Source organism: Ambystoma mexicanum, chromosome 1p (assembly GCF_040938575.1).
Source record: "Ambystoma mexicanum isolate Mex_15411 chromosome 1p, UKY_AmexF1_1, whole genome shotgun sequence".
In the NCBI taxonomy this organism is placed as follows: domain Eukaryota; kingdom Metazoa; phylum Chordata; class Amphibia; order Caudata; family Ambystomatidae; genus Ambystoma; species Ambystoma mexicanum.
The window spans coordinates 67309622-67322459 of record NC_090921.1 but is presented as its reverse complement, the minus strand read 5'-3'; positions in this window follow the sequence as shown (position 1 = coordinate 67322459).

Here is a 12838-nt window from a genome sequence, read left to right as displayed (position 1 = left end):
TGGGTTTGAAGATGGATTTGTTGTCACTGGGTGGGGTTCATTCTGAACTGTTCTTTGAAGTTTTTGACCTTCTTTTGGGAACGTCAGTCTACCAGCCCGCTCTCTATGCTCTGGGTTTAGGTTTTCCGGGTCTTTAGATGGCTCCTTAGATTTTGGTTTATTGGTGCTTTCAGACTGTTTAGGATTTTGATCCAAGGTTAGGCCGTTGGTCGTTTTTTTTGATGATTGGTGGTGTTTTTGACGTAAAGACTGGGAATATTCTGTTATTTTTGTAGATGCCAAGTAATCTTTATTAACTTGGTAGTTGTAAGTTTTAATTTCTCTTGAAGATTCGGTGAGGTCGTAGCCCATTATTAAAAGTTCTTCTAGGGCGGATTCCAGGGCATTTTTTGTTGCGTATGACGCTATGTATAAGTGTGAAATTGCCCTGGATCCTTGGTGGCTCGGGTCGACGATTTGGAGATCATCAGACTTCACTACTCGTAGTTTCGGAATGTAGCTGAATAGATCCATAACCGATCTTCTATTTAGAGTTACCTCATCGTGATTTCCCGGGATCTGTTCTAATTTCAATATCCATCGTATTAGAGGTTTTGTGTGGTGTTTTGTGGTTTTTGATTTGTAAATTGGTCGCTGGGCTTCCTTGCTAGGGGCTCTTGTTGAAAATTTCTTTGTTTGTGCTTTTGGCCACGAACGTTGGGAATTGTTATGCGATCTGTGGGATCGTCTTGCCGACTGTTTACTCGAAAAAGATTTTTCCCGTCTTTCAATTTCATGTTTTGGATCGTTCGTTTTAGGGGCTATCAAGGACTTTTCAAGTACAGGATCTTTAAATTTGTGGTTGGTCGTGGCCAGTCGCGTTCTTCGTTCCTCTAGAGTTAGAAATGGAGATTCTCTAGTCTTTGTTTCTTTGTTGGGGTTTCCTACCTGCAGTGTAGGGATTGTAGGTGGATCGAAAATTTCTTCCGAGTTTCGGGTCGAAGTGGTTGATTGGTCACTGATATGTTGCGAGATGTTCATCATTTCTTCGTCATTTAGAAATGCTTCTATTCCTCTAGGAGATACATTTTGTATTTCTTTTTCGACTCTGCTTATCACCTCAGTTTTCTTTGATTTGTCCTTTATTTTTGATGAAATAAAGAGGTCTCTTTGAGCGTCTATTGCTTTTGAATTTATTGAATTCACTTGTTGGATTAAGGGTGTTATTGGTATTGATCCTTGTTGGTAAGAATTTGTTTTTTCTACCCTTTTTATCAACTTGGTTTTTTCTGTACAGAGAGTGGGTGGGACAGTTAGATCGATAAATGAAGAAGTTTGGGTATTTTCTGAGTTTGTTTGTGAGATGACCTGGGAGGTATAGCACGCAATTGGAGCCACTTTTTGAGGTGGATCGGTACTCTGATCTTGATTCAGTTTGATCGTAGATGCGGAGATCTTTGCTTCTTGTGCCATAATATAACCCTCTAAAAAAGTTATTTTGTTCAGCATTGAAGTTTGAATCGCTGTATGGTCTTTCAACGAGTCCGCTATTGTTTCGTATAGTTTAATGAAAGGGTTGAGGGCTATCGATAGTGCTGACATTAAAGTACAAGTGTCAAGCTTTTTTGGATGTGGGTCAGTTGCATTGGTGTCACGATGAACAGCTGATTTAATTGTCCCAGGAGTTGATGGTCGTATGGGGGGTACAATGATGTTTGATGATCTTCTAGGGGGGAAGTCATAAGAATGTCTTCTTTGGTTACTATAATTGTCTAGGTTTGAGTAGAAAGAATCTAAAGTTTTCTCAAACTGTAACTTGTTTCTAGATTTGACAGAATACTGACTTCCACCATCTTTGTCTTGAGTTTGTGGGATTAATCTTGAGGGCTCGCTTAGTTGTTGAGGTGAGGACGACAGAACCTGATCTTTGTGCTCGGTGCTGTCGTTTGGTTGATGTAGTATGTTGTTGGTCGTTTGTTGGTCTTGTATCAGAAATTGAGTGGGGTTTATGATCATGGAACCAGTTTGCTTTGGTGGTGCCGAGATGGTTTGGAGAGGAACAGAGCTCTCTCCTTCGACTTGCTCTTGCGTGAAAGTCTGGGTGCGACTCTGCACTTCTTGATCACTGGTGAAGGTTTCCGCAGAAGTAGTGCTTTCTGGGACTGGTGTTTGATTAGTTGTAGATAGTTGTGCCAAGTTTCGGACCTGTGAAGTCCCCAACTCTTCCTGGATAATTTGTGGTATTTTTGAGGACACTTGGCCTGAGAAGTGCCATTTTGTTGGATCGATGTCCGGAGCTGGCCAGGTGTCATCGTTTGTTTGGGGGATAGGGGATCTTCGTTTTGCTTGTAACAATCTACGATGCTTACTAGGCGGTGTAATTGCATCAGCTGCCTCAAGGATTTCTGCATCGGTCAGCTCTTTACATTTTTCTTGGATGGCTATGGAGTGTCTATTGAAAAAGTCTGATAGTAACTTAAAAGGGCGTTGTGGTTTTTTACTGCCCTTTCTTATTGTTTTAGAGCCGACACGAGGAGCTTTAGTAGGGTGTGTTTGTTTAGGTGGCGGTTTAACCAATCTTGTGGGTTCCGCTAGGTTGTTTGACAATTCTAGGGTTGAGTTTTTCTTGAAAGAGACGTCTCTAGGTCGTGATCTCTTTTTTTTTATTGTGATATCAAGCTCCTGCGATGGCGATTTTGTTTCTTGGGATACAATTGAGCTTGTTGAAGCCGTAGCGATGTTTTCTGGATTTGGTATATTTGCTGGTAAGTTGGTGTGAGTTTCCCTATGTATCATTGCTGATATCTTAAAACCAGCTATAGATGGCGCTGTGACCATTTCTCTTTCCTTCACCAAGATTGATGAGCCGTACTTGACTCTCAAGCCACTCGGGCACTCCTGCCCTATTGCCGATGGGCGGCGGGTCTCAGAAGCTCCAACTGGCTGTGTCTCTCCTTCTCCCGACTGGTTGGCGTGCCGGGCATCTTCATTGGGGTCCCCCCCTGACCCTGCCGTGTAAACCTCGATAACCGTCGAGACCCGCGTTGCCTGCCCGCTCAACGCCGCCTCCCCTTCGAGAGGCCGCGGAGCCGCGGCTGCAGTGGCGGGGACGATCGGGGCATTCGACCCTGTCAGCGCCCTCGGGGGCTCCGACTCCGGGCTCAAGGCGGTCCCCCCTCCGGGGGGCCTCCGAGTCCTCGACGAGGCAGCGATCAATGAGGGCGCCGACGCGGGCGGCGCCGACTCTCTCTCGGGGCCAAGCCAAACCCCCGAGAGTGCCGGCCCGGGCCGCGGGCTGTCAGCGGCCGGCTTCAACACAGCGGTCTGGGGGGAACCCGCGGCGTCTACTCCCCGAGCTACAAGGTCCTCCTCGGGTAAGGCGGCTTCGCTGCAGGATGGTAAATGTTTGCTGCTACAAGCAGCAGAGCCTTTCTCAATGGTTTTATGATGGGGAAATTGAACGTTGGCAACACAAATTCTGTTTCCCATTTTTGTTTTAGTATTAAAGCTTGGACTCGTGAGAATGTCACGGTCGTCTGTTGTTTCCGTTACAGTCAAGGGGGGACTAGTTTGGAGTTGATGTTGTGTGGGTGATGTAGTTGCGTTTTTGGTTAGCGACTTGATTTTACTTCTAAGAAGGCGGCCTGAAGAGTCTTCTGGATCCAACCATTGTGGTTTTGAGGGTGATGAGGCAGCCAGGCCCGTCTTGCCTGGCATGACTGCAAGACTGCCACTCACCGCCACTCCGCGTCCGCTCCGCGGTGTCAATGAGTTTTTGTAGGGAAGGGTGTAGCAGGAAACACACCTCTTGAAAAATAGAGCTGGAAGAAACACTGGCAGCTGCAAGACTGCCACTCACCGCCACTCCGCGTCCGCTCCGCGGTGTCAATGAGTTTTTGTAGGGAAGGGTGTAGCAGGAAACACACCTCTTGAAAAATAGAGCTGGAAGAAACACTGGCAGCTGCAAGACTGCCACTCACCGCCACTCCGCGTCCGCTCCGCGGTGTCAATGAGTTTTTGTAGGGAAGGGTGTAGCAGGAAACACACCTCTTGAAAAATAGAGCTGGAAGAAACACTGGCAGCTGCAAGACTGCCACTCACCGCCACTCCGCGTCCGCTCCGCGGTGTCAATGAGTTTTTGTAGGGAAGGGTGTAGCAGGAAACACACCTCTTGAAAAATAGAGCTGGAAGAAACACTGGCAGCTGCAAGACTGCCACTCACCGCCACTGTGCTGCTGATTTGAACAAAAGAAATGCTCTGTTTGTGGTGCAAATATGCTCATTTAAAGATGCAGCCCTTTACAGCACAAAACAAACCTCCCGGTTGTGCTGAATCCATTGAAAATAAAGGAGAAGATACTGTGACCAAGTTGGCTTTCACCATGTGCTCTGGGGAGCCCTCCAAGAGTTCCTCTGCACAGCTTCCACCTCAGCTGCACTTTGATTGGCCCAGTATCAGCTTATCTGCTACCAGTATTCAGAGCTGCCAGGCCCTGACGGTATGCCCCGCTCAGGAAGTCCCAGAAGCAAGGCCAACTCCTGTCTGGGCCTGGAGGCCTGGGCACACAACTCTGTTCCATGCTCCCTTGCGCCACGCTGCCCACCAGCAAATTTCGACCTGCAGTGGCCCCGCCGTGGTCTATGCATAGGTAAGTCCCATGCTGATTTATACACGCATCTGTCTGTCGACCGTATTTAAGCTTCACCCCCTGTATCCAGCCTGCTTGTTTCACCACAACCACAAAACATGCCCCCTCTGCCACTCACACTATGTCTGCCTGCTACCTCACACTGTTCTAACACTAACTATCATCTTAACAGACCTAAGCCTTTGAGTGCCCTGCCACCTCTGCTACCTAAGCCCATGGGTGTCCTTTCACCCATGCTACCCAAATCTGAGGGGGTCCCGCCACCTGCTCTGTCCCTCGAAGGACTTGCACCCCCAAACCTAAGCACATGAACACTTCTTCCCCCTCCTCAGAAGCCCTAAGATAATTCAATCATAGCTCTAGAATGTCCCGGCACCCCGTTGATCTCCAACAGCTCTCCTACCCTATCATGGCCAACCTCAGACCGCTTAGACTACCCAGCCATACCTCGCAACAACCACCCAAACACCTTCCCCCACCAGGAGTCCACATGCCAAAGCATCACCTCCTACTGCTCAGAACAAACCACTTAATTGCGCTACTGCCCAGAACAAACCACTCAATTGCACCCTTATCAACATCAAATCCCTGGTCGCCCAAGCTCATGACCTCATCATCGACAACCAAATTGACCAATTAGCCATCACATAATCTTGGCTACATAGTGCCTTGGGCTTGCCTCATCAGCCCAGTGCCATGGTCCGATCACCATCTGATTGAATTTAAACTACATCACTCGAAGACCCGAAGAACAACACCCAACCACCACCCATCCAAATCCTAGTAAAAAGCACTCGGAAGCTCACTCATTAAACTCTTAAACCCACCATGGTCAATCTCATTGAAATACCTCCTCCCAACTGCAAGAGCCCTTGCAGCTCTCGCCAACCACTACCATGATAGAAACGTAGTCATGCTAGAACAACATGCTCCCTTCAAAAACAAATCCCTACTTGCCACCACTTTCAAGACCTACCAGGCCACTTATTCTGTGACTAATGCTGCCTCCTAGGACAAAATAATTAGCACAGCAAGCCCAAATACCAAGGAACTCTTCACCATCTTGCACGAATTATAAAACCTTTGCGCAAAAACCTCCTTAGTTCAGCCTGACAAAGGGTGGTGCACCGCTATTCAAACTGCTCTAACTACCAAAATCCATTTACTCTGTAACAAAATAATAACTAAGAAAGCCCTACTTACTACCAAACCTATGCACCGGTCCATCATAATAATGCCCAAGCCTAGTATCCCTCCAGCTCCCCTCCGGAGCCAGTACCTAGCTACTCCTTTCAACCTGTATAATACCATCCAGGTCCTCAAACCCCCCAAATGCAAAGGAGATACCTGCCCTGCCAACATCATAAAGCTCTATGCCCCCAGCCTTACCCTCATTATTACCAAATGTATTAACTCGTCATTCAATTCATGTGAAATGCCCACTACTATTAAAGCAGCCTGGGTCACCCCCGCCTACTGAAAAACTCCCTAAGACCCGACAGTACTACAGGCCCATCACCACAGCAATTCCTAGAAAAACACTCCATCCTTGGCGTCAGACAATCTGGTTTCCTACTGAAAAACAGTACTGAAACTGCCCTTATCGATCTAAAAATGCCACTTGACAGAATTAGAGATGCTGGTAATGTTGCCATCCTACTCCTCCTAGACCTCCCTGCTGCATTTGATCTTGTGGACCATGACCTACTCTGCCATAACCTTTCTGGGATCATCCACTTCTCGCTGAGGCATTCTGCTGGTTCAAATCCTTCCTAAGTGACTGTACCTCCAGAGGATTCATTGACAAACACTCAGCTGAACCCTTCGCTGTCACTCTTTGGTGTCTCACAAGGCTCTTGTCTTTCCCGGACCCTCTACAACACCTACACTATTTGAGATACTTCACACCCTAGGCATCACCTACACTAACTTTGCGGGTGACATGCAAATTCTCATCCCCACTTCCGGTAAATACACTTATGACTCTAACAACATTAACAAAGTCTTCTGCATCATTCAGTCTTGGATGGCTACCTATAACCTTTGCTTCAATGATGGGAAGACAGAATTACTCATTGCAAGCTCACCTGCTTGCCTCATAGCTCTTGACCCCTCTTACGACTCCTTCACCATCGACGGCTCTACCATTCCTTTTCTCAAACATGGATGTGGAATTACCCTTGGTTAGGCATGTCAATGCTCTGGCATCCTGAACCTCCCACACTGCTAAACTTATCTCATTAAGCAGACAATTCCTGAGCCCCACTAACTGCCTCACGCTCTCCAGAGCTATTATCCTGAGCAAGCTAGACTATTGCAATGCCTTGTTCAAGAGCACATCCGCGTCTGATCTAGCTAAGCTACAGCTGCTTCAAAACAAAGCCCTCTGGGCAGATCTGGGCCTCTGCAAAATGGGCCACATTTCTGCAACTCAATGAAAAGTCCAAAGGCCACCAATAAATGCATGGTTTTACTTCAAAACCTCGGCTATAGCGCACTGATGCATCTACTACGAAGCCTCTATATACTTATACCATTGCATCACAAAGAAACAAAACTATTGCTCACTCCGCTCCTCTGACCAGTTCACTCACGCTTTAAACTAGCCAGAGCAGGAGGGGTTAGTTTTAGCACCACAGCCCAAATCCTGTGCAACTCCTTGCCTCCACACTTAAGAATGTAGCCCTCCTACCCAGCATTCAAGCAACTGTTGAAAACGTTAAGTATGACTAACACTTCATGCATGAACTGTCTCCTACTTTGCCTGTACTACTTCCTACTGACACAATGATCTGATAAAGTGTTTACTATGAACAAATGATGTGATACCTGTGGGTCTGGACGTTACACAAATGTGAACATAAAAATAAATACATGTATTTTTAATGTGTTGCAGTTTTTTTAAAGATCAGGGATACTGTGGCCTGGTGGTAATGCAATGGTGCATTGTTGCTGCATCAGTGTTTGGTGTCTTATAGTTGAGGATGGGAAAGATGAGTACTTTATATGTAAGGTGACGTGTTGTATATGAATACTTTGGTGGAATATAGATATGTGTGAGCACGTGGAGAATGGTGGCTGTGTAAGGGATTTAATGTGTGAGGTTGGAGTGTGACATTTATACTGAAGGCAAAATGGAAAATGCTGACATTTCTTTTTAGGAGCATTTTCATGACAGTTAAGAAATGCATGTGTGCATGTATATGTGCTCTGTGTGTAACTTTTTTGTAAATGAAAAGACATGCACATGGACATGATTAGTAGAACATTTGTAAGTGCCACTTGGTGTGTGTAAGTTAAACATGTTGGCAGTGCATGCCAACTTGCCAACATGATCCATTCCAATCTGTAGGTGCTTATGTAGTCCTCGTTTTTATGTTTGCATTCTGGGACTTGTAGCTCCACTTTTCCAATTATAAAACTTGTACTAAAATTGCATAGAAAAAAACAGGACTGGATAAGCGCCGCCAAATTGGAATGGGTTATGCTAGCGAATATGTATGTACTGAAAACATATTAAACTTCCACACACCAAGTGCCACTTAAAAATCTGCTCTTTCTTTCTTTTCGAAAAAAAGGTTTCCCACAGTGCTGCTATAAATGCACATTTGCATTGTTTTACTTTCATCAAAATGCTACTTAAAAGCAAAACATTTTTAAATGCACACCATTTTATATTTTTCTTTGATATAAATGTCACACTTTCCAATCTTCCAGCAGTCCAGATATGTTTTTTTCTTTGCATTCTGGGAGTTGTAGTCTGAGTTTTAGAATGGGAGAAGTGGAATTACAAGTCACAAATGCAAAGAAAACAATGAAGACTTGTTAAGCACCCACAGATTGGAATGGGCCATGTTGGCAAGTATGCATGTGCGCCCAACATATTAAACTTCCACACACCTAGTGCCACTTAAAAATGTTCTACACATGTTTTGCATCTGAATGTTCTTTCTTTTAGATAAATGTCACATACAGTGCTGCTATTAATTCATATATGCATGTTTTTACTTTCATGAAAATGCTCCTAAAAAGAAACATATTGAGTGATGTACTGTTTACCTTTAGAGATTTTATCATCACTCATTTTATCTTTTGGGAAGTTTTCTTCCAACCACTCAAGTGTGTTTGCCATTTCTGTGAACATAAACAAAATAGTGAGTTTTACTTATAAGAAATGTTTACACAATGAATGGTAATAATAGAGACAGGAATACAGTGTACTTACTATTTATAAGAGCTGGTTTTGGAATAAGCGCCTGGTATATGTGAGTTTGTATGCAGAGTTGTACTGAGGTGATAATATGACTTGTAAAGATATGGTTTGATATGATATGATGTGACATGTATAACGCGCCTGTAAACAAGTGTTTCTAGGCGTGACAAGACAAGGTGGGGAAACAAAGGGAAAACACAATAACAATCTCACTCTGCCTTGTGTCATTCAGATTGTGCAAGTGTGGGGAAGAGGGAAGGGGAGAAGTGCCAGGGGGAGAGGAAGGGGGAAGTGCATTTAACTTACAAGTGCAGCCAGCGGGTGCCTCATAAGAGCAGAGAGAAGGGAATGTAGGGTTGCAGATACAGACCCTTAAGTGCTGGGGAGCCCACAGGCAGTGCAGGGGCAACTGGGCATGCAGGAGCATGAGGGTGTCCAGATCAGAGGGTGACCAGGTGACCAGTGCATGGAGCAGTCAGGTGCATACGCAGGGGAGAGGAAGAGAGAAAGCAGAAGCGAAAAGGAAGGTCTTGATTTGCTTCCGGAATCAGAGGTAGTTCTGCTCATATTTGAGAGATGCAGGGAGGCTGTTCTAGAGGGAGACCCCAGCCGAGGAGATAGATCTGACCCTAACTCTCTGCTTGACGAAGCGTCTGACCCTCAGAGAGTTGAAGGTGGATGAGCGGAGAGCTTGAGAAGGAAAATGTTTTGGAAGAGAAAGCTGGAGGCAAAACGGTCCCAGGCCCCAAAAAGCCTTGTGGATAATGCAGATAGTCTTGAACTTGATCTTTGCAGCCACGGGGAGCAAGTGAAGAGATTTCAGTGCGGGAGAGATACACCCCCTAGGCTTGAGGCTAAGGACAAATCTTTCCGTCCTATTCTGGATAAGTTGTAAAGGTCAAAGCGCAGCAGCAGGAAGATTTAAAAAGAGGCTGTTGCAATAGTCCAGCATAGAGAGGACCAGAGCTCTGAAGACAGTGAGCTTCTGGGGGAAAGTGAGAAAAGAAAGAATACCTTTGAGCAGGTGCAGCTGATAGTTTGACTTCTTAGAGTCGTCAGAGATGTGAGGAGAGAAGGAGAGGGTAGAGTCGAAGATGACACCAAGTTTCTTAGCTTCACAGGAAGGAGTAGGAAGAGGGCACATAGTGGTCAGCCAGAGAGAGTGAGGAAAAGAGGGAGCAGGTGTCCCAGTGAGGAGGATCTCAGTCTTACTGGCCTTAAGGCAGAGATCATTGGTTGCACACCATTCCTGAATTGCGGCCAGACAGTCTGGTATGAGAGAACAAACAGACATGGCTCAGAGGAGTCTGGCAAAGAGTTGAGTGTCATCCGCATAACATTGAAAATTGGAGAAGTAAGTAGCGATGCAGTGGGTGCCAGGTGGGGGTTGAAGAGCCAGGGAGAGAGGTCAGATTCCTGGTTAACACCACAAGTAGAGATTGAGAGACAGAAGAGAGGAAAGACCCCAGTTGGACCTGAGAGGGTCGGCCGGTAAGAAAGGAGGTCAACCAGGCCAGGGCCTGATCAATAATACCAAGGTTTTTGCAGGGGCGATTGAGCAGTTTGGCATGGTTGACCGTGTCAAAAGCAGAGGATATATCAAGGAAAATGATGACAAAAGGGAGATTAGAGTCAGGATTGGAGAGAAAGTCTTCACGGGTGTTCAGGAGAGCAAGCAGCTCTGATGCCAGACTGGTGGTCATGGAGGCAACCAACAGATTCAGAATATAGATTAAGCAGGGAAATGGCCAGCTTTTCCAAGAGTTTTCCCAGGAAGGGAGTGATGGAGATTGGGCGATAGTTAGCTGGAGATGAAGGATCAGCCGATGGCTTCTTTAGAAGGGGGTGCACAGAGAGTGGTCAAGGGGGAGGGAAAGTTCCAGTGGCAAAGGAGTGATTGCATAAATTGGCCAAGGCTGGAGTAAGGGTGTCGATGTGGCCCTTGATGTTTTTTTTTGTTTTTTTATTGGTTAAATTAGCCTTTAAAAAATAGACATTACATTTATGCACATCTCATCATGTACTCATCACATTTTCCTCCTCCAACCAAGCCTTAGCCTCATTGAGTCTCATAGTCCTGGTAAGACAATCACCAGGTGTCACCCCCATAAGTGCCATATAACAGCATAGTCACAAAATATGTCCACGACCCTTGTCTTTGCTATCTCAGCAATTTCAGTGTCAGGAAGCCAATTAGTGCATAGTTCAGTTGCCTCTCTCGACTATCGAACAATGCCTGCTACCAGTCATCCGCATTTGATATTTCATTAGCTGTGGCCCCAAAGTCAGTTTGTTTGTTTGTTTTTATTATTTGTAATGCGCGAGCGCACCCGGGGGTATCATGGCACAGCCTTTACAAGAATTTTCGAAGCTTGGTTACAGTACAATACAATACAAGGAATATGCATAAAACAAGAATAAAGTAAAACAGTGTTATATACAATCAGCAGTAGGGCCAACAGGCCAATATATATAGGACATGAGTAAGGTGCAACAGTGTTATATACAGGTCAGCAGTGAGGCCAACCGGCCAATATACAAAGACAGGAGTAGTGTGCACCAAAGTTATATACAAATCAACAGTAAGGCCAACAAGCCTTTATAAGCAGGTGGGCAGGAGGACACAAGTGGTTACAGTTTGCGCTGGGCACTTCATAGTCTTAGTGGGTCTCTAGTCTAAGCCAGGAGACTACCAAGTAGCAGAAGTTCAGATAGGGCAAGTCTGCTCTGAGGTTAGGAGGCAGGGAATTCCACAGCTTGGCAGCTTTTACTGGAAAGCTATTGCACCCTATGGTGGCCTGTTTGTAGTGAGGAACAGAGAGACAGTTTTTGTATGAAGTTCTGGTAGGTCTTAATGAGGACTGTCTGTGGAATCTATTGGTCAGGTAAATTGGGGCAGCATTATTAAGGGACTTATATGTAAGTAATGCTGTTTTTAATAGAATTTTATCTCTATTGGAGAGCAAGTTGTTCTGTTGGCTGAGACCTGTAATGTGTTCTCTTCTGGAAATGCCCAGAGCTGCTCTGAGAGCATTGTTCTGAAGGGTTTGCAGTTTACTGGTGGTGGCCTTAGTGGATCCCAGGTAGAGGGCATTGCAATAGTCGAGGCGAGACAATATCAGAGCTCTGGCGAGAGTGAAGCAGCTAGAGTCCGACACGAAAGGTTTGGCTGCATGGATTAATTTGCACGTATACGCCGTGGAGGATGTGAGTGAGCTCACTTGTCTTTTGAGGGAAAAATTGGAGTCTAGATAGAATCCCAATGTTTTGACCTCCTGTCCGACTTTGATGTTGTTTCCGTCAATCATGAAGGAATTGTAGGCCGGGCCGAGTTTCTTTATGGTGAGTGTCGTGCCTAGGATGATAAATTCTGTTTTATCATCATTCAGGCATAGTCCATGAGTGGCCATCCATGCCTGGATGATGATATACACCCTATTTAACAAAGCCAAATCCTTTCCATAATCTCCAGAAAGCGGAAGGAGGATCTGAGTATCATCTGCGTAGTTAGTGTAGGTGATACCAAGATGATCCATATCATCGAAAAGGGGCTTGGTAAATATGTTGTATAGTGTAGGGGAGACACAAGAGCCCAGAGGAACGCCACATGTGATGGGTATGGGGTTTGTTGCATCTGTGGGAGAGAAGACCCTCATAGTCCTGCCGTTAAGGAAGGATGTGATCCAGGTGATGGCCTCCGTCGAAAAGTGAGCTGAAGTGTGGAGGTGTGAACATAGGACGGAGTGATCGAACAAATCGAAGGCAGCAGATAGGTCAAGGAGGAGGAGTAGGGTGGCTTTCCCATTGTCTCTGAGCGAATTGATCTGTGCTTTCAAGTCAGTGAGAGCAGTTTCAGTCCCGTGTTGGGGACGGAACCCAGATTGTCTAGATCCTAAGAGGTTGTGTTCTTCCAGGTGCTTCTGTATTTGTACATAGGCAACCTTGTCCAAATTTTTTAGTAGAAAGGGAACAGTCGTTATGGGTCGGTAATTTGTGG